Source organism: Coenobita brevimanus, chromosome 71, assembly GCF_032717465.1.
Source record: "Coenobita brevimanus isolate Jiangsu-jjx chromosome 71, ASM3271746v2, whole genome shotgun sequence".
Classification (NCBI taxonomy): Eukaryota; Metazoa; Arthropoda; class Malacostraca; order Decapoda; family Coenobitidae; genus Coenobita; species Coenobita brevimanus.
In genome coordinates, this window is record NC_137024.1 from 40524445 (window position 1) to 40551130 (window position 26686).

General features: G+C 42.2%; 1 protein-coding gene and 1 pseudogene across 1 annotated transcript in view; both read right to left on the reverse strand.

The window, feature by feature from the left end:
* The window catches only part of Rab14 (RAS oncogene family member Rab14), a 512826-nt gene that overhangs the window by 369030 nt on the left and 117110 nt on the right, over positions 1–26686 (reverse strand). The gene's annotated exons all lie outside the window — the stretch shown is intronic.
* On the reverse strand, positions 6892–19699 carry LOC145406757 (uncharacterized; annotated as a pseudogene).

Genomic DNA, 26686 nt, shown 5'->3' on the forward strand with positions numbered 1-26686 from the left:
TACATTTTGCAGTTATTTAGTCATATATATATATATATATATATATATATATATATATATATATATATATATATATATATATATATATATATTACTTCGTTTCCTAACTGCTTGTTGTTGTTGTTGCTTAACCTTGGTCTGTCTGACCGAGCAGATCTGTCGACCACAGGTAAGCATCTGCTTCTGTTGTGTCGTCCTACAGGTACAGTAGAATGAATATACCGTGTTGGGAACCGGCACGACCTTGTGGTTGACAACGCCTCGACAGGGTCGGACCTTCTTCTGGCTAATAAAGGTAGTTAAAAATAATTAACTGAAAATTCAGTTGTGGGATATGGGTGTCTTCGTATGGCACACGCGCACATATGTATGATGGCACATACTGCTTGCATCCCCTAATCTGTACTTTCTGACATCATTCCCCCTACATGTTGGGAAAGGTTGCATAATCATTGAAACATGAGTTCGCTGTCTTTCATATTATAATATTCCTAGAGTGCGGAGGAGGCACCTTCACTTCAGAAATTAAGTGTGAAAGTCACCAAACAAGGAGAAAGGTTAGGGAGTCTGTTATTGCTCCTCGAAGTCAGTTATGTCGATAAGGAACATGAAAACCGCATACAGTGAAAGTGATAAACGCAGTTGACATATCCTCATCGTACGTTTAGTGTACAGTATGTAACCGCGTGGATGTTGGCGTGGACACTGCTTTCAAAGTCCTGGTAGCCATCACGCTCATCACTCACCCACTGTACTGAATGATGGACCACTTCAGTTAATTATTACTTACCCACTACCCCATATTCCCTGGGGTTTATCACAGTATGCATTTCATATACAAACTGACAGTACTGCATTTATGCACAGGTCCGTCAAAAAGCGTCAGTGATCCAGAGTTTTCACTTATTTATTATGTAGATATAAAAACCTTAGAGCAGTTGGTGCAAGAAGACAGAAAGTGATAAGGATGATTTTGTTGTGATGATTATTACTGTTGTTGAGATTAATGTTAACGGCCATGTGTTCTTATTATAACCAAGCACCACCTCAATTGATCTTCACTTTATCACCCTTCTTGTCACCACCATCCTCGTCAACACTGCTGTACTGTCTGCAGCCACCACCATTACAACTTCCTACAGCTACAGCCAAACGTTAACGCTTTTAGCAACTTTTTATCAGCTCTTGCTTTTGTTTCAGCCATTAGCGTGACAAATACATCATCATCTACGCTTATATGCAAGTACAAATCCTGTTATTACTGTAAACACATCTACGGCTACAGTCACTGCTTCTACCACCGTCACTACAACCATCACTATAACGGCCAAATCAGCTCTCCACATTAAACACAGCAATAATACTACTGCGATATCAAGGAGGTTTTGCACACACACACACACACACACACACACACACACATACCTGGTAACCTCTGACACCCTGATTCCCCTTCCCTTCTAGTGCGATGTAAGAGTATATAAGGCGCGCCCAGTCACCAGAGGTCATCAGTCGCTCCCCAGCATCCTCAAACAGTCCACCTCTCACAACACACTCTCAACATGAAGGTGGTGTAGATTCTAAGAAATTCCGAATTCTTAGTTGTAATAAGCCTCGTCTTAACTTAGTTCTTGTTACGTATATAAAATTAACTTTGACGAAATGATTGCATTTTGGACATCCTTAACGTGGGTCTTGTATTCAAAAATCAAGAATGACGAAATTTTGATTCACATTTCTTAAAAGCATAGTTGTGTGATACGCAACGTAGAATGAGTAAAGGTTCAGGGATTTCACAGAAATTTGGGTAGGTTTTAACGTCATTCCCCACGATGATTTTTTTTTCTTTTTACAACCTCCAGACGACTATTATGAGCTAAGGAAAGATTTTTTGTAAAGACTGAGTTCAAAGCAGTCTCCATGAATCCCTTCACAACCACTTGCCTTTCTCAGTGTTGGATAAAGACGTCCGGCGGTAGAAGGAATAAAATATATACGTACGGTATTCAAGTAGGAGGACGCTTCTTTTATATATATATCTTCAATTATGATCGGCAATTTTAGCTTTTACCGGGTAAATGTTGCAGTACCAGTTTATTAATCGTTTGTAAGATCATTATTGGACGGGTATGGAGATCGGAGCAAGATGCCAACTCTCCCATTGTTACATATTTTCATTCGCTATAATAATTCCTCACAAAGCAATTCCGCCTGGGAGTAAACGAGAGAGAGAGAGAGAGAGAGAGAGAGAGAGAGAGAGAGAGAGAGAGTTTCTTAGGGTGAGGAACTGAGTTCTGGCTCTGCTGTCATTTATGCTTTGGGTACTTCTTTCCTAGACAATGGATGCACTTCAGGATTTTATTTTAACCACTCTAGTGAAACCATAGTGGGTAGAGGGTTCAAGTCAGGTGTATGTGTGTGTGTGTGTGTGTGTGTGTGTGTGTGTGTGTGTGTGTGTGTATTTGTGTTTGTGTGTGTGTGTGTGTAATATTATACTGACTATCAGAAATGTTAATACTGGGTTCATGATGAATATGTAGTATTTAACCAAAGCTAAATATTACGTATCTGAGTTCACAGGTGGGGGGGGGGGAGTGGCAATATTCTGCGCGCCGTTACCTTCACACGGAACATTGCAGAGAAAGAAATGACTTTTAAGGAGCTAGCATTCAACTGCTACACGGACACAAATACGTATTTAATCACATTTTACACTTGAACAATCAGAAGATTCTAAAATTGATCATAACCCTTACTTGATCTGGGGATCTCTAGCCTTATAACTACAACAGTTGCACGAACAGCAATAGGAAGTTTCAACTGACACCATCAAGAACAGTTTACGTGGCCATCTTCGTCATTTCAGTCTGAGGTGACATCCGCCCTTTCTCCTGCAGGTGACCCTCGTCCTCCTGGCCTCCATGGTGGCTGCAGTCAGCGCCGTTCCTCAGGGATACAATTACCAGGAACCAGCTTCTCAGGAGTATACCTATGAGCAGCCCAACAGCTACCAGCCGGCGTCATACACTTATGGGTACTCTGTGGACGCCTACGATCCATACAACCGGCCAGTGCAGTACGGCCACAACGAGGAACGCCAGGGGATCCAGACCAAGGGTACCTACTTCGTCCTCCTCCCAGACTCACGCAAGATGACCGTCGACTACTACGTGGACGAGACTGGTTTCCACCCTACCTACACCTTCGAGGGACAAGCTCAGTACCCACAGAACTACGGTTACCAGCAGCAGCAGCAACAGCAGCAGCAGCAGCAGCAGGGTTATAATTTTTAAGATAGCCAAGGAATACCACCGCTAACGACAAGAACCTAATGTTATTGGTTCATAAATCTGCTGAGGCTGTCGTCCGCTTTCCTGGTTGGAGCGACGACCACGAACGAATATCATTATGGTTATGGCGTTCTCTTAGCCATCTCCTTTTATCATCCATCTGTTTTTCATCAGACGTCTCTCTTTCTATCATGCGTTCATCATAGTCATTTCTTTTTAATTTGTTGTTCGGATTGTTACATATTATTTTGTACCGTTCCAGATTGTCGTTTTATACCTTCCTATTCTGCTGTCGATTGCCTGTTTGCTCTCGCTGCTTCTGCCCAGAAATGATGCTACCTTTGATGTTCTATGTTTTCTGTGATGCATTTTTCTCCTGCTCATCCTAGTCAACGTTGACTTAGTACTTAAGTTTTGAAGAGTTTACATATTTTGTTATATATTTTTACCTTTCATATTAAATACTGATTTGTTATGACGATTGTTACCGAGATGTTTCTCTATATTTTATAACTGAATAAATTTAAATTGGAAAGAGCCGTTTATTTTCTTGCCGCAAGTGGAAGTTCAGCGTGAATCATCAGCTGACTCCCAGATCTTAGTCCTTCGCATGTACAGTAATCTAAGGATGTAAAATTAACTCGAGCATTATATTACACACACACACACACATATATATATATATATATATATATATAGAGAGAGAGAGAGAGAGAGAGAGAGAGAGAGAGAGAATATATATATATATATATATATATATATATATATATATATATATATATATATATATATATATATATATATATATATATATATATATATATATACCGTATATATAAACCATTCCTGGCTAAAAACAACTGTTGGAAAGGCACTGTAGTTTCCCCATCTATCTTACTGTCTTCTGGATGTCTGTGTGTTTGCTAAGGTTTTGAATTAACACGTCTAACATTGGTCGCGCTCATATGTACAAAACACACACACACACACACACACACACACACACACACACACACACACACACACACACACACACTTCCCAAGCCACAGTCTACACCACACCACAATACCCATACCCACACCCATACCACACTACCTACACCACACTACCCACACTACACTACCTACACCACACTACCCACACTACACTACCTACACCACACTACCCACACTACACTACCTACACCACACTACCCACAATACACCACCTACACCACACTGTCCACATCACACCACCCTCACCACGCCACCTACAACATACCACTTTCACCACACCACACCACACAACGTTAGCGACATCACCCTACTCACATTACTCACGCCTTACTACCCACACTGTCCACATCACCCGACTCACACCACATCACATTATTCACACCGTACTACCCACGCCACATTACCCACACCACGCTACCCACACCGCACTTCCCACGCCACACTACCCACACCACGTTACCCACACCACATTACCTACATCACACTACCCACACCACATTACCCACACCACGTTACTCACACCACATTACCCACACCACATTACTCACACCACATTACCCACACCACACTACCCACACCACACTACACACACCACATTACCCACACCACACTACCCCCACCACAATACCCACACCTCACTACTCACACCACACCACCCACATCACTCTACCCACACCACCTACACTACATTACCGACATCACCTTACCCACACCACACCACACTCTACCCACACAGCACCACCCACACCACACCACCGATATCACCCTACTCTCATCATATCACACTACTTACACCTCACTACCCATACCACACCACCCACATCACTCCACCCTCACCACACCCCCTGCCTCTCCCACATTCTCTCCCACACCCAGCCCGCCTAAATACGAATGATAAGAGACAAACCTGAAGAGATACGATAAAACAACACCACAGATAAGTCACTTGATGGGCAGCAGATAGGTTACGAGTGCTCCTCTTAGCCCGGTTTTATTCTCTTGCTACCTCTTAATGGCCTTATTCAGCTCAGGGAAGTATGTTGATGATGGAGAGGTCATATATGGCCCTCATTAACCTTTTCAGTACAAGGACATTCTGAACCTCTATAAAATCATCTGCTGGTAACAAGAATGAAACTGGACAAGACGTTACGGGGTTAATATTACGCCTTTACTCGCGTCACTACTATGGCGATATTTTTTGCTTCTATCCTGCTAACCCCGGACGATTTTATTCACCTTAGGGGGGATATCTGGTGGCGGAGGGGTTGACACTGACTCTTCTAGTTTGATTTTTATTTGCCTTCCCGTTATATTCATGCAACTTCCCAGCGGCTTTATTCACCTTAAGGGAGATATATAATAGTGGAGGAGTTAGACAGTCTCCATTGTAACCCCTTTATTACGATGACAACTTTTCTATTTCGTCCGTGCAACCCTCTGATGATCTTGTTCAGCTGTTCAAAGGTCTATCATGCAACTAAGTGGTCAGAAAATTTGTATTATCCCCTTCGCTGCGATTACTGTGTTTCTGTTTCATTCCTGTCACCCTCAGGCGATTATTATCATTATTATTGTTATTATTATTATTTTATTATTGCTATTATTATTATTATTATTATTATTATTATTATTATTATTATTATTATTACAGCAATGGAAGAACCCTCACTGAACTGGTTAATATGGACAGAGCAGGCAATACAGGTTTGGGGCATTCATTAATTTCGTAGAGTTTTTTTCTTCTAAAGTTTATTAATTATCTACTGATCTCTAGTTTTATTGTCATATATTAGTATCATTATTTATCATCATGGCCTTTTTCCAATCCAAGGATTGTTTGAAGTTTGTTTTAATACTGATCGTAACGTATTAATGAACTCATAAGCACAGTTACCTTTTGCTTGTTTTGAAATGATTTGTTTGGCAGTGTTTCTTGTACCATGAAGTTCTTCCAGTAATCCGTGTAACATTATATTTCACCCCCCTTGGCACAGCGCACAACCTACCTCTCACTTTGCTTTTACTTTAATGCCTTATTTTACTTTTTATAGCACCTCTTTTATTTTTTCTTAGCAGTTAGGATATGAGACTAATGCATAAACTGGCACCGTTGTTTGCTTACCAACATTACATACCGTCTTATTATGCTTCACCTTACCACGCCAACCCTAACTGATATCTGTCACATCGATAACTAACTCTTCGCAATCTCCTACTCTTTTCTTCACCCACCTGCTTTCCCCACCATTCTCTTATCTACTTCAAAAATATTCCGGTTGGCCATCCATTTTCTCACCAGTATTTCATTCACTATACATTCAGCTCCGTCATTCCGATGACGTATTTTTCATTATAGTCTTGCCATCTCCAGGCAACTTTATTCAGCTTTGGGGAGGCTTTTCGAAATGTAGGTGTTGGATATACCATCCATTTTCCCCTTCACCACGAGAGGTCTTCCGATAGCTGAATAATATCGTCTGTAAATAGCAGGAGCAAAGCAGTGAAACACGTCACCGAAACGAAGGGGTTAAACGCAACTGACGTAACACTCTTCTTTGCCATGAACCCCTCTCCCACCCTATTCCGCTCTCCCTCAACCTGTCTAGCTCTGTACTTTCACGGCCGCCTCTATCTTCTCCTTAAGGAATTTGCCGAACTCTTTGACGTATTGGCCGTTCAACTCCTCGTAGCCCGGCATCACCGCCTTGCAGCGCCCTAGCCATTTCACCACCCGGCTGTGTTTGTCCAACTCAATCCCGGCTGCCTCGATTGAGGAGACGGATGCCACCAGGCAGTAGTCGGCGACGGTCACTTTGTTTCCGGCAGCGAATGTGAAGTCGGCCAAGAAGGTGTTGAACCAACCCAGAGCCTCCTGAAGCCGCTCTAGGTTCTTAGGGTCGATGGGTTCCCCTCGGAAGGCTGGGAACTGTACAAGGAAAGGAGTGAAGTGAGGATTATGATAATACTTAGAGTATTGACTGTGAAAGGAAGTCCATCCATCCATCCATCATCCAATCCTACGTTGCCCCATGAGGAGCGTAGGAGCCAGGGGCTAGGCAAGTTGGTTCTGGCATTTAAGATGAGAGTGATCAACCTCACTCATCCCTGAGTTGCATTACGTAAGCAATAAACCCCAACCATCCCTTGGATATAAATATTCACCGGCTCAATCCGATTGGAGCGCCGTTATTACTCACTAAACCACCAGGGGCCAAAATTTGGTTATATGGTTACCACCCAGCGTAGTAAATGGTTTCCTGGAATATAGGAAACCATTTGGCTTGTCACTTAGTGTAGAGTCACCCACAGGCAGAAGGAAGAGGAAAGAATGAGGGAAAGAAAGACAGAAGAGGGAATGTGAAGTCACCCGTAGGCAGAAGTAAGAGGAAAGAATGAAGGAAAAAAAAAACAGAAGAGGATGAATGGAAAGAAGGATGGAGGAAAGGGCAGACACCCGAGAGCAGCACTACATCGAGTGAGTGGATGGTGAGTAATAACATAAATATTTTTTTTTCCAATGGTTTAATTGTCATGTTGCTTTTGCATAGGGTACAGACTAGCAAGTTCATGTTTTCAGCAACATATTAGTGAAAAATTCTGTACAGAAAAGACAGAACAATACTAGAATCAAAGTGAGAGTTCAAAGTGACAAAGCAAGACACTCATTCGCTATTAAAGAACACAGTGTAAAAGAACAGGTGAGCGAACGTGTTATGCTAGGGAAGATATAACCGTGATATTTTAATCGAGAAGATATTTATATTATTGTCAGTGCCATGGCTATAGTACAGGTAGCCCTGTGACTAAAAATACGAGTCACTAAGGTTAATGGGTGACCTGTTATACACCTGTGAAAAGTGAAACTTGTAGCAGACTGACTGATGTTTGATAGAAATACATCTTAACCGCGAATTGTCCAAACAAGAAAAGAAAATGAGGCACAGCAGCGGTCAAGTAAATATCGAGAACACTGTTATTTTAATGATAGGAGAAGGTGTGGTGTGCTGCCGTTACTGAAAACTTAATATGTAAGATGACTCAGATATTTGTAAGCACCTTTACTACAGAAGTGATAAGATAACGATGAGGGAGGACACTCATCATTTGATCACCAGGGGAGTTGACATCATCGTGAAGTGAATGACTGATCCTTAATGAACTGAATGCACTGATGTGCTCCAGATTGTATTGTATTGTGTGTGTGTGTGTGTGTGTGTGTGTGTGTGTGTGTGTGTGTGTGTGTGTGTGTGTGTGAATCTCACTTTCGCATATTATGTTGTTTCTCAATGCCACTTGTAAGGGTATATGCTAGGCCAGCGAATGACCAGGGTATGCCTCTTAATACAGCCAATAGGGAAAGCTTCCTTTCAGCCCCTTCAGTTTAGTGATGTATTTTTAGTTTATTCTTGTCATATCCAGGCGATTATATTTTGGTTAGGACATTTTTATTGAAATCACATTAATAATCCTCGTTCCTACTACAGATCCTTCTTAAGCTAAATGAAATCATCTGGAGACAACAAGAATATAATCATGAATGCTGTATGTTATCGGGGTGAAGGGGGTTAAGTATTGCTGAGATGATAAGGTCTTTTAGTTGTTGCGGGTGACCCAGCGCATACCATCGCAAGTGAGCAAAGCTTTGTGTCCAGTGTGTACGTTTGATCGAGGGCAAAAATACTCTCTCAAAAGGCGCACTTGTCCAACCTCATTTTTTTTTTTTTTTAACCAGTTATTTTACTCCCATGTTATTTCAGTCATAGTCCAAGTGTGAGTGCTTTTGAAATTAGATACTGTACATTATTCTCAGAGGTTATACAGTATACTGATTAGTTGATTAAGCTATTAATGTTAGTTGTTCTAAAGTTGAACACATCTATACTCTGACTTCTGAAGTCATTGACAGGATATTTACCTCAGCCGTCTGATGTTACTGAGTCTACTGTGTCATGTTTCAGGGGTAGCTGTTACATTTATCTGGAATTTCCAGTCACTGTCTTGAGGCACAGTAATTAAACAATGGACATAGTTTAGCCACAAAAAAGATTTACAACAAATTTTAAGTTCTGAGTAGGTCAGAGATCAAATTATTTCTCTGTTGAAACTGTATTTACTTTTCATGTATACTTAATCGTGACTCACCGCGTACTGAATAAATCGATGGTAGAGAGTGCCCATGTCGAAGTAGAGGCGGGCGTCCACGATGCACCTGGCACGGGGGCTGTTGGGGTAGAGGGAGTCGTCCTTCCCGTACTGAGACGCCAAGTACGTGCAGATGGCGCGGCTGCACGGGACAACAGCAGGGATTAGATTTATGACTGTCGACTGCACGACGGTCTTTAAGACAATTCTTTTTGTTAAGCTCCGATCTACCCTGAGAATATGACTCTTAGTTTTACTAAATATCCGATTCCCCTGTTATTCACAGTTATGAAACAGACTGATTTGCTGTAATTGTTTAAGAAGAATTTTTACTGAGGTGGCTAAACTTGGCAATTGTAATGACCACTAGTGTTTTTAAATTCATTACATTTTCATTTTCTTTTCTTTTATTTCAAAATTTGGCATTAATCCTAATAATTTCAGGGCCACCCATGTGGTTTGGCTCATGCTGGCTTAGGATGTAGGAACCGTGATGTGGCGTTTTACAAGCACCTCCATGCTTCTTTTTTACATTCTCCTGCTTGTATCTCCCATCCTACTTTCCCCCTGATATTCACCATCTCACCTCTCCCACAGCCGAATGTTTCCGTCGATCAGCGTGGGTATGGTGTGCTGTGGGTTGATGGCCAAAAACTCCGGGGTCATTTGTTCACCCGCCATCACATCGATCTTCTTATGCTGGAGGTCCACCCCCACCGCCCTCGCCGTCAGCATCACGGCCCGGCACGGAGGGGACAAGGGGTTGGTGTAGAAGTCCAGAGGCATCCTGCTGCTGGTGGGGCAGGTGAGTGAAATGTGGATAAAGAGTGGATAGAATGTGGATAGCAGGTGGATAAGAAATAGTTAAAATTTGGATAGAATATGGGAAACAAGTGGTCAAAATGTGGATAAAAAATGGGAAGCAAGTGGGTAAAATGTCGGGAAGAAGTTAGTAAAATGTGGGTAAAATATGAGGTGCAAGTAGGTAAAATACTGGTAAAGTATGAGGTACAAGCAGGTAAAGTGTGGGTAAAATATGGGGAAGACGTGGATAATATTTGAGTGAAATATATAGAGAATCTGTATAAAATGTGGATAGTATGAGGAAGAAGTTGGTTAAATATGGAGACCTAGTGAGTAAGATGTAAGGAGTGGGTAAGTAAAACGTGGGGATCAGGTGGGCAGAATGTTAGAAGCAGGTAGGTAAAATGTGGGGAGCAAGTGAGTAAAACGTTGGGAGCAAGTGGGTAAAATGTGGGGATCATGTGGGTAAGATGTGGGGATCAGGTGGGTAAAATTTGGGGGTCTGGTGGATAAAATGTGGGGATCAGGTGGGTAAATGTGGAGATCAGGTGGGTAAAATGTCAGGAATGGGTGGGTAAAATGTTAGGAACAAGTAGGTAAAATGATAGGAACGGGTGGGTAAAATGTAGGGATAATGGGCTATTGTACAAGTCCAGATGTATGCTAGTGGTAGATGGGGTGATGAGAGAACAGGTGGGTAAGACTAACTGATTGATAATAGTATCTGATCCAGGCAGCATAACGTCAAAGATCATTGCCGCTGCAGAGTTGGAATAAAATTGAAACAAAGGAATACAAACCACTTCCCCACCCACCCCAGACATACACACTTCGAATACTCAGTATATGTGAATTGGTGGGTATATGATGACATTAAATGGATTATGAAAATGCAAATAAGAGAGGTGATTCCCCAGAGACAGGCAGTTTTAGGAGTGTATTAGAAATTGACGAGGATGTAGAGGACTTCTCGGTGCTTTATTGATGCGATGGATTGGGGGTTGGCCACTGTCATGCATAATATCCCTCGGTGAGTTTGTATCCTTAAGCGAAAGATACATGATGGTTACAGCATATAAGATACGATTGTTCTCGGGCATTTCAGAGGATATTCGCTGATTTCTTACCAGTCCCAGTATTAAGTATATTGGCCTGAAAAATAATGTCAAGAAAAATATCCTGGTCTCTACTACCTTTCTTTCATACAAACATCATTCCAACGGGCCTAATAATCGCCTTCCTCGCGCTTCTCATTCAGCGTCCTATCCACCATCCGGGAAGTGCTAAAAGTCACAGAACAAACCTCACTCAAAAAAAAAAAAAAAAAAAAAAAAAAAAAAATGCCGTTATAGGTCAAGATGGTCCAGTGGGTACTGCATCATGCCAAGAAGCCTGGCTTGGGTAAACTTTAACAAAATAAAATAATCATTAACAAACAGAAAATATTCCACTGAAATAGATAAAGGCATTTTGTTCACATCTGAGCGTGTCCACATATCATTACAGTGTTCATTTTACGAGCAACAGTGTAAAGGAATTCACCACTTCCGTCTACAGCTGCTGTGATTAACGCTGGTATATATGAATCTTACAGTGATGTAACTCAAGTGTGGCAAAAAAGCATGGCAGTTAAAAAGCACAGTTGCGTGTGGCCTGTCAGACTAAAGTAAAATGTCTGCGTCATCTTATCTGTTGTGTTGATTGTTGTTTACCCGTTACCGCTGCTCTCTCCATGCTCACATGCAGTACTTTAACAGTTTTTCTGTCTCTTTTTCCTTGTCCGTCAACTCTCTCTCTCTCTCTCTCTCTCTCTCTCTCTCTTTCTTTCTTTCTCTCTCTCTCTCTCTCTCTTAATATAATGTTTTTTTAATGTATTTTTACATATATAAATATATTTTATACAATATATATCTATATATCTATATCTATATCTATCTATCTATATATGATATATATATATATATATATATATATATATATATATATATATATATATATATATATATATATATATATATATATATATATGTGTGTGTGTGTGTGTGTGTGTGTGTGTGTTGTGCTTTAAAATTTTATGTTTTCGACTCTGGGAATAGACATGATAGTCTGTTCCCAGGGCCCAGTAACCATCCTGCGCACTGATGAAGTGGCCAAGAGTGCATCGTCCTGTCCTGCCTCAGTCTTATCTCTTCCTATCTGTGATTGTCTCCTCATGGTCAGGTCTTATGTACTGTACATGTTCCCTGACAATGCCATTAGTCTGCACTGCCTGTTTCAAACACTCTGAGAGAGGTGACAGCAGATGTTTCTCATACGTGTAACTATTACTCCATTGTTAGGAAACATCCTACCCAACCTGCGATGGTTCACACGTGCCTGACTCGCTGCCGTCTGAGAGAGGGTAGACAGCTACCCTGTTGTTATGACTATTGGACTTTTTTTCTGTGTGTGCGGCAGGTATTGCTTTATTGTCCGACGGTCGTATTCTGAGTGATTTTGGAGGTTACATAAAACCTTCTTGCTTGTCTGTCCTCATCATTAACACGTAGATTAGTTTTGTTAGTTATAAACTTCCCTGAAACAAACAGCCACGAAAGGGTCAACAGGTTTGTTGCTGTTTGCTTTCCATTTTACTCCTTTGTACTTCTTCCTTTGTGATTTATTCTGCACAGTATACTTCATTTCTTTCTATTATGTTACTGACAGTAACTATATCGTTATTAAAACCATCAGAAAACATCCAACAGAAAATGGAGGTAAAATTATGGAAAGTAAATCGTTACCGAAGAGGTGCCACAGAGCCTACAACTTCATGGATGGTTGCTGCTCTCATTTCTTTTGGTAGCAGGAGGTTTATTCCCTACCCTTTGTACCTTGAGAGGAGACATTTTTATTCTTATTTGACATAGTAAGCTTCCTCAGTCAGCTGTAGTTTAGGTGTGAGTGATAGGTCTGTATAGTTTGTGTATATGCTGATGCATCTTATTTTTAGTTTACTTATTGCTATTTGATACCGAGAATGACCTTGGATGTTCCGCAACTGGGTACGTTTCATATCAAAAAGGCAATCAGTCAGTCCTTCTTTACTTTTTCCCATCTCCTTCTTCCTTCGCCCTTTTTCTCCCTCTCATCCCATCCCCCCCCTCACTCCCTCTCAATTCCCCTCATTCATCCCTCTTATCCCTCCATCCTACCTCTCACTTCCCACTTTCCGCTCTCTTCCTCCCTTTCACGTCCCTCCCTTCTGCTTTTACTCTAGTATCCTCATCTTCCTTTTTCCTTCCTCCCCCTTCATACTTCCTTTTCTCCCTTCCGTCTCCCCCCTTACTCCTCTCCCTTCTGCTCTCACCCCTCCTGCCTCCCTTTGTCCCTATACTTCCCACTTCCCTTTCATCCCCTCATCTCCCTCCTGCACTCTCTCCTTCTCCTTCTTCTTCTGCCATTTCATTTCTCCCTTTTTTCTCCATCTCCTCCGTTTCATTTCTTACCATACAGCTTTCTTTTCCCTCTTTTCAGTTCCCTTTTTCTTCTTTCCTTTCCCCTTCTCTCAACTCTCTCACCTCTGCCATTTCCCTTCATCCTTCTGTTCCCTTTCTCACCATCCCTCTCCTTTCAACTCTCATTCTCATCTTTCCATCCTTCCCTTCCTCTTGTCTCCCTTTCTCGTCCCCCTTCTCATCATTCCTCCTCGCCTTTCCAAGTACCTTTCTCTTCCTTTCCTTCTGCCCTTACTGTTTTTGCCTTCCTTCTTGTCTTGCCTTCCCTTCATCATCTCCCTCTTCCCTCCCTCCTACCCTCCCTTTTGTTTCTTCCATCCCTCTCTTTTGCCTCTCCCTTCTTAACTTCCCTCTCATCTTTGTCTTTTCGCTCCTTTTTGTGTTTGCCTTGCTCCCTCCCCTTCTCTTCTCTGTTCCCCCTGTCTTGTCTCTCCCTTCCCCCTCCCCTCCCCTCCTCTGCCTGTTCTGTGAATATAAGGTAAAAGACAGTAGAGAACCTTTGAATGTCGTTCGTATCCCGGCCTTACCAACCAATCCTCACACTGTCATCACCACACTATCCACTCTCAAGTCTCTGTGCTTACCTCATTTTCCTCAACACACAATTACCACTGCGTTGTCCTCACCACGTTGCTTCCATCATGCTATGTGTTACGTTGAATGGACATCAGATCATACAACTGATTTACGCATACATTATACGTCTTTCCGTTTGTATCATTAATCCTTGAACGATAAGAGTTTCCTGTAGCGAATTAAGTCGTCCAACGTTAGCCGGAATAATTCGTCAACCGTCGTTTGAGGGTTAAGCCACCCACACATGATGAAAGAGGAGTTCTTCCAAGACTTGAAGGCTTAGCGTCTTAGTGGAAGGTGAAGGAAGATTCCGCAGGTGATATCATGAGCAAAAGGCACCACGGCCACGGCCGCCTGAGCACACCTGTCAGTCAGCGTTGCAAATTACTGATTATCCGTACTCGTACCTTCGACACACCTGCTGCACTTGCCGGCAAGAAAGACATAACAAACAGCATCTCACATCGGGTCATATCCTGGCATAACTTCTTGAAAAACATTCTCATTCTTATTCTATCACCAGCAGGGCTTCTGCACGAATGCAGGGAGGACAAACACATGATCTGGGAGAGGCAGATAAAAGCCGCACCACGAGCAGCCGAGAACCATACTACACCCAGCCACATCTTTGCTTGGGTTATGGCCACTGCTTTTCTCTCCTACAGATGCCAGTACGCATCTACTGAATGCCTTACTCCTACGACAATGAAGACTTTGCAACTGAGAATGTGTAGACGGTTACTGTCGGATCACTTATGACACTTCCAGTCATCCTTACTCAGACGTCGACATGAGGTTATACCTAGACAGGCAAAAAGCTGCACAAACTGTCCACCGTGCGTTACTCCTCTCACTTCTCTGAGTGCTAGCCTCTCTAAATATCAGCAGCACACCTTTGTTTACCTTTGTCAAATACTAGCGAGTGCGACATTCCTCTGCACTTGTGGGTTTGTGAAGTAATAAAGTGAAATTCCAGGTAATTTTTACTTATTAGTTAAGCTTGGTTCCATTACGTTTTGACACAATTTTAAGACGGTGCAAACAAATACTGATCCAAGCCGTAGACTATGATACTGATGTAAAACATTGGCCTGTATTCTTGTTGGTTTAGGATACTTAGTAGCATCTCTGACTCAGCTTTTTGTTTTACCTATTACACTATAATATCCTCTAGTATGTTCCCGATACGAGATATTTGATCTGGGTTGATAATGAGTAGCTGTAAATACCAAAAACAGTTATAAAGTTTTATGTTGACTTTTGTTGTGCACAAACCCCTACAGTGTAGATATTTAGCGTGAGGAAGGGGCAAGGAAATGGAATCGTATTGTTGTCACCTTGGGAGACTCCATGGTACCTCTTTCCTGCCATTTTAGTTTGCATATGACACAATAATATTGCTGGGATGCTATTATTGCAAATTATCACAACATGAAACAGACGTCAGTAAGATAGAAGAGAAGGTTTTGGTGTATTATACTGTATACTGTATGCACATTTGCTACGGATGAGTTGCCAGAAAACTCCTCAACTCTTTGATTCGCGTGACATTCCTTTTAACTTATTGTTGATCCTCCAGACGCTTTCATTCAGCTCAAGGAGAATTCTTGTAAAATGGGTTAATGAAAACTATCTCTAACTCTTTCAATTCGCAAAGTCTCTCCAGTTGATTTTTTTTTTTTTTTTTTTTTTTTTTAACGTGTCCGACTCTGGGCAAAGGCTCAGGGCCTATTTCTTGGGGGCAGTCACCTATCCCAAGGCCCAGTAGTCCTCCAACGTCTGCCAGTATTAAGCTAAAAAATAATAAGACACACACACAAAAAAAAAGTAATGGTAATGGAGGAGCTTAAGTGACTGGAATCAGGCGGTGTTTGTGTAATAGTGAAGACAGTGTTGGTGAGGACCCACCTGTCTGTTGCTGTTGTACCTGGGGACTGAGAAAGAGTGATAGGTGTACATGATTACCCAACCCCCCTACCCAATACACCCTATCATACTCTCCCCCCCTCACCTACCCTCCCACCCCACAACACCACACTCCCCCAGCTTACACTCAACCCTCTGCCCCACCACTCTCCATTCCCTGACTCATCACACTCAACCCCTACCCCACCACACTCCTCCCCTGCCACTCGCTCTCATTTTCTTTCCCTTATTTTTCCTACTTTTCCTCACTTTCTGTCTCTTCATCTCCTGTTCAGTTTCGATACCACAATTAGGCATTTCCTACTTCATTCATTTCCTCCAAGCATTCCGTTTATCACAGTAGTATGGTGTATGTGTGTCTGTGCGTGTATATATATACATACACACACACACACACACCACACACACACACAAATATATATATATATATATATATATATATATATATATATATATATATATATATATATTATATGGACTCGAGGTATAGAGAATCCATACTCGTACATTAACTTTGAGCTGGGTCTGTTGTTCTGCATGTCTGCCACATTCCTGGGTAACATGAGTATTTGTGCATGTCAGGGTATTTACGTGAGGTATAGCATAAACCACTGTTTAAAAGCACGACCATGTCACTATGATTAAGTGGGTGCGCGTTCTTTTGTGATCATGAGGTCTCCCCCCTCCCCATCCTTAGCCTTTGGGTGGAAGAGGGGAACGTTTGTTTGAAAAATGAGATGATGAATAACTATCCACATATTCCCTTAGTGTTGTAAAAGAGGAACGTAAGAGATGGGAGAGAGGGACTTAAAGTTACTCCCCAAAAACCTGCTAAAAATGAAAAACAAAACGAAGATTATTTACTCTCTTTTCCTTTTGTGTCCAGAAGAAGCAGCCATTAGTAACAATAAGATTTTTATCTTCAACCTTCCCAGACATAGAGGGGTTACAATTAATCTCTATTCTCTCTCTCTCTCTCTCTCTCTCTCTGGTCCATAAATAATAATTCTAATTTAATCCCTTCACTGCAGTGGCGTCTTTTTTTCTTCGGGCTACCGACATACAATTTTATTCAGCTCCGGGGAGACTTTTCGTGGTGGATTGGCAAGGTAGAACCTTCATTTGTCCTTTAAGTACGAGGCCTTTCCTAAGTCGAATACATTCGTGTGTGGGTAACATGACTGAACTTTAAATGACATTCTCAGTGTACAGGAGTTAACCTGAAAGTGGTGGGAGGTGGTAGTGAAATGATAAGAGAATGCCTGTTTTATCTGCACTGTCTATCGGTATCTTATCTGTGTATTGTGTGTGTCATTCACTAAGCGTGCATGTTTACAGTACGTGTCTAGTGTGTGCTTTTTTTTTTTTACAAGATGAATAGATGAAGGAAAAACTTTAATACAAAAAAAAAAAAATCCATACACCATACTACAGGCGTCCTCCATTCATAAAAAATCTGTAACAGCTGGGCTTGAACTGCTGTGGGTTGAAGGTTGGGGAAACCAATCTGGGGAAGCGAATTCCAAAGCGTAACGGTTCGGAGGAAAAAGGAATTATGATAAACAGAAGCTGTGCATTATGGGAGTGTGCGTCGGTAAGACTTTAAGTACAGATTATTGTGGACTTGTTTTTGTTTTGTTGTTTCTGTTTTTGGGTTTTCCCTGACACCGCATCGTATGGAGAGTGGCCTGCTAGGATTAAGTATGATATTTAAAGACTTCTGTTTTATTTATTTTATTCTGTTTCACAATTACAGTGTGTTTATCCTTTCCTTGTTCTGACAAAAGATACCATCGTTCTGAGTCCTGAACACTCCAATAGGCGTGCTGGTCTGGTGTGCCTCCCAGCTATGACCTGTGTGCTCTTGCCTCCCTGCTACAACAACGCTGCTTATGCCACTAGCCGTTTGGACGCCTCGATCTTCTCAGTAATGAACTGTTCGAATTCCTTCACGTAGTATCCGTTGACCTCCTCGTAGCCCGGCATGGCGGCCTTACACCGCCGCAGCCAGTTGACCACCCGCTGGTACCTGGTTAGTGGGATGCCCGCAGCCTCGATGGTGGACACATTGGCCACTAGGCACATGTCCGCCACCGTCATCTTATTGCCCGCCGCGAATTTGGACTCGGCCAGGAATGTATTCATCCACTCGTGGATCCGATCTAGGCTGCCAGTGGGGATGGGCTGACCCATCACGGTGAGGCAGGGTACTGAGGGAGGACGGGACAGGCAACTTACCATTGGCTCCACAGGAAAGATGGTATGCAATATCAGGACTGTCTAGAGTAGTTTGAGTGTCACGTGGAAGATGCTAGATGCATTGAAGTTTAGTTTTACTGTAATTTATGTTGGCTGCAGTAAAAGTAGTAGTACCGAAACCTGATCAATAGGCTACCAGTGTGTCAATGATGTGTCCCAACGACGACGCAGACTTCTCCTTCAAAAGAAAGTGACAGACGTTTGCTTGTTATATGAGGATACTCTCCCATTGCAAGTACAAAATTACCACACAAGACTGAAAACAACAGTTACTGTTCGGATATCTTACATTATTATGAGGGTATTCTCTCCTGTTTGTAGGTCGTCGTCATTATATAGCCGAACATTTTAGGTTTTCTCAGCCACAGAGTTACCAGTGGAAATAATGAAGCGACCACAGCACTGTCTACCAAATGTGCGGACTGTATTTTTGGGTGAGTTGTAACACAATCAGAAAATGATTTCTGTTCCTCTTGGTTTTCATTAAGACATAAATATTTTTGTTCTCTTTTCCCACAGTACATATGGGATCGTAACAAAGCCAGAGTCTATACTCACGGAATAATCATACCAGCGCCGAAAGAGAGTGCCCATGTCGAAGTAGAGGCGGGCGTACACGATGCATCTGGTACAGGGGCTGTTGGGATAGAGGGAGTCGTCCTACCCGTACTGAGACGCCAAGTACGCGCAGATGGCGCGGCTGTGTGGGAAATTAACAACATAGCTTACTGTTATGCATACCAACTACGCGAGCTTCATTAACCCCTTCAAGTCGAGGAACAAGAAAACATAACTCAGGTATATATGCTTTAGATTTAATTAGGTCTAGAAAGTGGGGGAAATTTTCTTTCTTTGCTATTGTGTTCTTAAACTTACGTAATGTGAGAATAAGTTTTAGTACATACATGAAGAATGTAAGGCCTGTTTGGTTTCTGCCTGCCTGTCTGTCTGTCTGTCTGTATCTCTCTCTCTTTTTTTTTTCTCTCTCTCTCTCTCTCATACCCACCTCTCCCACAACACAATATCGCCATCAACAAGTGTGGGTATGGTGTGCTGTGGGTTGATGGCCAAAAACTCCGGATTCATCTGCTCCCCTGCCATGATGTCCACCTTCTTGAGGGTAAAATCCACGCCCACAGCCTTGGCAGTCAGCAGCACAGCCCGACACGAAGGCGAGAATGGGTGGTAGTACAAGGTAATGGTCATTCTAGCCTGGGGGGATGGAGAATGAGACATTGTTTTCATCATCATCATCATCATCATCATCGTCATTATCAAGGCATTCGTGTTAAAAATATGAGATAGGTACTGTACCTTGCCATTTTCATTATAAAAAATGACTGTCGAAAGTCCAGGGATTTGATAACCAATATGAGAATACCATAAGGGGACTGAAAACCAGTGGATCATAATAATCCAGATGAGCACTGACTGGAGAATAGTGTCACGTGTTTCAAAGAGCTATTTTAAATCTGGAAGTGGCATTTTCCCGAAGCTGATAAAAACCAGCCTGTCTTGCTTGATCCACAGATGCTTAGCTCACTTTTGTTCCTCACACATTTTTTACAAGAACTTCTTCATTTGCCCTGGCCATCCTCTTCCCAACTTCTCTCCATTCCTCCTGTCTTTTTCTTTTCCCGTCTGTTTCCCTGGCTCCATATCCTTATCCAATTTCAACCCTCCTCACTCCTCCCCTCCTCCCCTCATTCCTTCATATTTTCCATATCTGTCCCCCCTTCCTGTATCTTATCCCTTTCATTTCCTCCCCTCCCTCTTATTCCTTTTCTTCCTCTTTTCATCAGCCGTCCTTCCCTCCCTCATCTCTCTCTCGTTAGCCCATTCATAACCTTCTCTCACTTCATCCTTCCGTGTTCTGTCCATCCCTCAATTTTCCTTATCTCCTTACCCATTTCAGTTCCTTCACTCCCCATCCTTCCCTATTCTTCCCATCACTCATCCTTCCTTCTTGCCCTCTCCTGTCTCTCGTCCTCCTCCAATCTCTCCCCTTTTCCCTCCCCTCCCTCCCTCCCCCTCTAATCCTTCTCTTCCTCTCTTCTTCCATGCTCCCTGATAAAATAAAGCTGAGAGGATTAAGGTCGTCACTGTAATCCAAGTGGATTTGCTAGGGCTTATCACAGCCACATCCCACGCGCACACTAACACCACATCCTTACTTCAACACATTATATTTTCTACATACACTGACTTATTGTATTATGTCCAGAGTTCACTCTTGTAACCTCTTCCCACCACATCTTGTCCTCGCCACACACCTGTTAACCCTCAAGGGCCTGAGGTTCATGCATATTGGGTTATGCAAAGAAAGTACTCAGCGTACAGCCTTTTGTCTTCCGGCTTGCAGATGTAAAGCTTGTAGGTCCAAAAAATAGGACTCCTCCACCCCATAATCAACTTTGGAAAAAACCCACTCCGGCCATCCAGGTGAAGGTTGAGGTCTGTAGAGGGTTAATCACCTTATTCTGGTTACACTCTTAAAAACATCAGTATGACAAAAGGTAGTTCACTGTATATCATCATCAGAACTAAATAATCAAAGCAAAATGTGTTGTACTATGTTACATTGAAATCTTATGAATATTATCAGCATGGATTATTATGCATCATATTCGTGTACTCAAAAAGCAGAGGCAGTTTGTGTGTGTGTGTGTGTGTGTGTGCGTGTGTGTGTGTGTGTGTGTGTGTGTGTGTGTGTGTGTGTGTGTGTGTGTGTGAGAGAGAGAGAGAGAGAGAGAGAGAGAGAGAGAGAGATGACAATCTTCATTACTCTAACCCTGCATTTAATTCCATGATGCTTGCGCTGGGGTGGGGAGGTTTGAAACAGGGCTCACTGATCTTTAGGCATTTGAATTAAAGGAAAGAGGAAACCCAGTTTACAGTCCTGCCAAACCCTCGTTTAGTGCTGAAGTACGAGGTTGCTTGCATCACTAGTGATGGGTGGTGGGATCGCCACGTCCTTACCTGAATACTAAGAGAGAGGGTTTCAGTTTCCCACACTGCTGGTGGTCGAGGTGACGCCTTGCCTGGCACTAATAGGTTCCAGTCTCCCAGAGATGATGGCAGGTTTTTCGATCCTGTAACGTCATACTGTCAGGGGTATAGGTCAAGCTTTTCCTGAATTTTTTTGAGTTCCCAGTATGTATGTTACTCACCTTGTATACTGTGTCTGTCCGTGCAGCCAGGTGCAATGAGGAGGTGCCACCCAAATGAACTGCTGCTGAAGCGGATTTACAATGAGGTGTGTTGCATCGTGATAACCCCCACACCTACACCCACTCCCCCAACCTGCCACATTACCATCCCTTCTCACCTCTGTCCTCAGCCGTTATAGACGAACTTGTATCAGTTATATACATGAGTTCTGTATCTGCTAAACTTTCATATGCCGTTGTATAGGTGTTAGATAAATGTGATCCACTTAATAAAAATATTAATAACCATGACTCAAATAGTACGTTGTATGCAAAGGAGGACAGAGTTTTGAGTAAGGAGGTAGCCAGAAGATGCGGGGTGAAGGATCCCGATATCATCTTGAGGCAGAGGCGGCTTAAATGGTTTAGTCACGTAAAGAGGATTGAGGAGGGGAGCTGTGTGAGAATAGCAGAGGAACTGGAGGTGGTGGGATGTCGATCGCCAGGAAGACCTAAGAAGACCTGGAAAATGTTGTAACGCAAGATATGGAAAGACTGGGTATTGGAGAAGATTTAATCCAAGATAGGAAGCAGTGGAGAAAAGCCATTGCACGTCCAACCCCAGTCTGAATATGGGAACAGAAGGGCGAAAAACGAAGATGATGATGATGACTCAAATGGTATGTTGTATGCACAGTAAAATAACCATCAGAGAGACACAGGCGTTCAGTAGTAAGCGAACGAGGTGAACCCCCCAGACTAGGACCAATGGTCCATATAGCTCCGCAAGGCAAGGAGAGATCCTTGGAGAGACCGGTACATCTCTCACCAGAAATAAGCTAGTACGCTACCATAGTGCGGGTTCAAAATGCCAACCCTACGGTCGTGAAGCGCGGGCGCTACCACAGAGCTAATCTGGCTCCGAGTCAGCGAACGGATTGTAATATTCTCTGTAGGCCTATATAATTATGCCTACCAGTCGCCGTACTGAATAAATGAATGAATAATGAGAAAAGATAGCTCCAAGCCTAGAGAGACTAGTGGCGGTAACTCAGAGATCGCAAAATGCAGAAAATATGCGTCTCAACTTGCACTTTCCGCATTTTCATTTTTTTAAAAATTCATTTAACTTTTGCAGTGAGTTTTTATTTTGAGGTAGGAAGAAATCCAACAGCCTTTCTGAATAAACATCGCTGTTATTATAACAACGTTCCACATGAACTCAGTCAAATCTCCGAGTGTGTAGTTTTACTTCCTACAAATCCCTTGAGTAGTCACTCCACCAAAATCCATGATAAAACACTTTATGGCAACTGACGGCTTCTTATGAAACACACATTATTGTATTATATCAAGGGATCACATTTTCCTAAGCAACCAATTATCATAAAAATAATGATAATAATAATATTTTGTGTGTTTTGGTAAATAAAATTATATCGTTATTATAATGAAACCAGTCAGCATAAGTCATAATTAGGACGTAATAATTTATTATAAAATAGGTAAACATAGCTGAATGGTAGGTAAAAGTAATGGATATGTTTTAAAGTTATATTAATCTTAAAAGATGCAAGAATAATTTTTGACATTTCGAAAGATACATCCCCCGCGTCCTGCGCACGCATTTACTGTAAACATAGAAGGTGGTGGTGCAAAGACTGAAGAAAATGTAAAAATAGTATAAGAAAAGTCAGTGCGATTGATATTTTCCTCATCCATATGGAATCAAGTAATCGAGGTAAGTGTAATGAGGAAAATATAAGAGTAAATATTCAACAAAAACCGACTCAGTTCAGACAGCCACTTCGGGACAGTACCATAACCCAGTCTTTATGATGATAGGGTTATTGCAAGTTTATTGAATAGTTACTGGGTTTCTTTTCCATCTAAATGATCTAAGATGTGGGCGGACTTCGAAACTTAAGGAAATAATGAAGGATTTATGGGGATAGGAGATAAAGAGCTAATATTGTAAAAGCATCAAAGGGGGGGGGGGGATGGAACATTATTTACCTCAGGAAATATAGAATTAGAGGGTTAAGCTTCACACATTCCTGGAATTAATTCTTTTTAAGGAACTGGCGAAAATAAATATTAGCCAAGGTTAGGTTGGGGTAAAGGATGTACGGTAGCTTTCATTACAAGTAGGTTAGGTGGGTTAGGTTTTGTTTAGGTGATATCTCCATTAATTTTCCTCTTAGAAGGATGCCTTGGTTGAAAGATTAAAAAATTAAGCCCGAAGGATGCCACGTTTTTATCACCTTCCATAAATATGCCCTAGGGTATCTTATAGGCCTAAGTACCGGTACTCCTGGCTGTTTCTAGACATTTGTCGTTTAATGGATGATATGATGGCAGTGAATCTGACACAGCAGCTGCTTGATTTATATAGGATGTCGAAGATAGATATACAGTAGATCACATTATCACATAATGAGAACGGTGGTTAAATAGCAACAAGCAGTTACATCTTTTGATTCTCAAACTTCCTGATTATCGCCAACATAACTCAGTAACTGGGTAGCGAATTTTCAAACAGCCAGTTACTTCTGTCTATCTATCTATCTATTGCCAGACGCCTCAATCCCGTTTGGGGTGGCCACAAACAAATCGCCTTCACGTCGTCCTGTCCCCCTCCGTTTCACTGCCCTGCTCCCAACTCACACACCCCTCTCTCATATACGTTTCCACCTCATCCCTCCATCTCATCCTCGGCCTCCCCCTCCCTCTTCCTCCCTCCACCTCACTCATATACACTCTCTTCGTCAGTCTTTCACCCTCCATCCTCTCCACATGACCAAACCACCTCAGTGTGTTCCTCATAACACTTCCTATCACATCCACACCACAACGCTCCTTTATATCCTCATTCGTCAGCCTGTCTCTCCATGTGACTCCACAGGCTCCTCTTAAATAACTCATTTTCACTGCTCTCACTCTTGACTTGTGTCCTTCCAACAACGTCCAAGCTTCACTTCCATACGTTAGAGTTGGTATCACAATACTGTCATGTAGTAACTTTTTCACTTCCATGCTCACTTCCCTGTTTCTTAACACTGCTTTCAAAGAACCAGCAACCTTTCTTCCTTGCTGTACCCTTTCAAGCACACTTCACCCTCCAAACCTCCATCCTTACTCATCACACTACCCAAGTACTTAAACGTACTCACATTTTCCAGTTCTTCACCATCCAGCCTCGCTGTTCATTCACTGACTTCACCTCTCTCAAAGACCATCACTTTACTCTTCCCTACATTCACCTTTAGGTTCCGTTTCTTACACACTCTCCCAAACTCATCCACCAAGCCTTGCAGCTCCCCTTCGTCTTCACTCAACAACACAGTATCATCTGCAAACAACAGTACAGGGAGTTTCCAAACACTATCCTCTCTCACCAGGGCCACTCCAACATCCACTACCCTACCTTGTACCTCTTTTATTACCCCGTCCATGAACAGATTGAACAACCATGGAGACATGACACAATTCTGTTTCAACCCAACCTCCAAAGAGAAAAATTCACTTACACACTGCAGCCTTAGCACCATCATACATACTCTTCACAGCATTCAACAACTTTCCATCTATGGTACTTCATATAGTCTTAATACTTTCCACAATCTTTGTCTATCCACCCTGTCTTATGCTTTCTCCAGATCCATAAAAGCCGCATACAACTTCTTTCCCTTCTCTAGAAACTTTTCCACTAAAGATCTAAGAATGAATATCTGATCTACACACCCTCTTCCCTTCCTAAAGCCTCCCTGTTCTTCTCCAACTAATTCCTCTCTTCTTTCTCTAACTCTGTCAATAAGTATCCTACCATACACTTAACACAGTAACATAACACAGTAACTGGGTAGCGAACTTTCAAACAGCCAGTTACTTATGAAGTCTTAAGTCGTCATTTCGTGCATACTCATCAATTAAAAATATGTAGTGTCATTGTGTCGTTGTTTTGTGTTGCAGTTGAGTGCTGGACGAAGTTCTTGTTGCATCTCACTCCCCTGCAGCGCCCTCAGCAGTGTCGCCTGATGTGAGTGGTAAGTGTTGCCTAGTCTTAAGCACTTTTTTAAACTGAGAAAGCAAAAGTGTGGACCAGCCCCTCATTTTTTGACAATGATGACACATGTCTGACCTTTTGCATCGTTGTTGAATACACTCTGTATTGTGGGACGCAGGCTGATCACATCAAATAGAGGGGCATTCAGTGGAGCGCATCTCTCCGACAAGGACAACGTAATTTCCAACCCACTCATCATAATGGGTTAGGTTTTCTCATCAATGATTAGGGTTTAACAAAAAGTGTTTCCCTGATCCAGAATCTGTAATACGATTCGGATCGGTCCCCAAAACTATTCGATTGTTCCCTGGGATGTGGGCTGTCTACCCACCAAATTTGGTCCAAATACCCGGTATCTCTTTTAGTTTTTGAGTAATCTTGCTAACAGACAAACTAACAAACAGGGGTGAAAACACTCACCATGGAGAGAATTATAGGTATTTAATGAATGACCGTCAGAAATTTACACCTTTACTCGCCCAGTTTTAATAATACCGTACAACTGTTAGTTTCTTGAGCCTGTGGACCATTTCAGATTCACGGTACTGGTACTTACCATAGTAAATTAACTACTTTTCCCGTTTCAGGCAGTTTGGGTGGTGCATAAATGTAGAGAGTCTTTAGGTATTTTTAATGTCTGTTCGTTGATTCTTTTGCACACGATTTATTATTTCATTCACATCATCATCATCATCATCATCATCCGGACTTCATTTCCCACCCTAGGGCAGGGTGAGGAGTAGCAATGTCCAGACAGCCCAAAATTGCCGAATCCAACGGGCCACGCTTCCATTCACTCATCATTCAAGCCCCCGGAATTCCGGCTCTATCGGATACGCCAAAAACATTCACCACGTTCTGTAGCTTCACATAATCGTATCTGACAGAGTCAATCCAGACGCTGCCACGTTAAAAAGAGGTGCCCAAAATCCCTGATCATGCACTTCTCCTCACAAAATTCATCCAGCCAGCTCGATC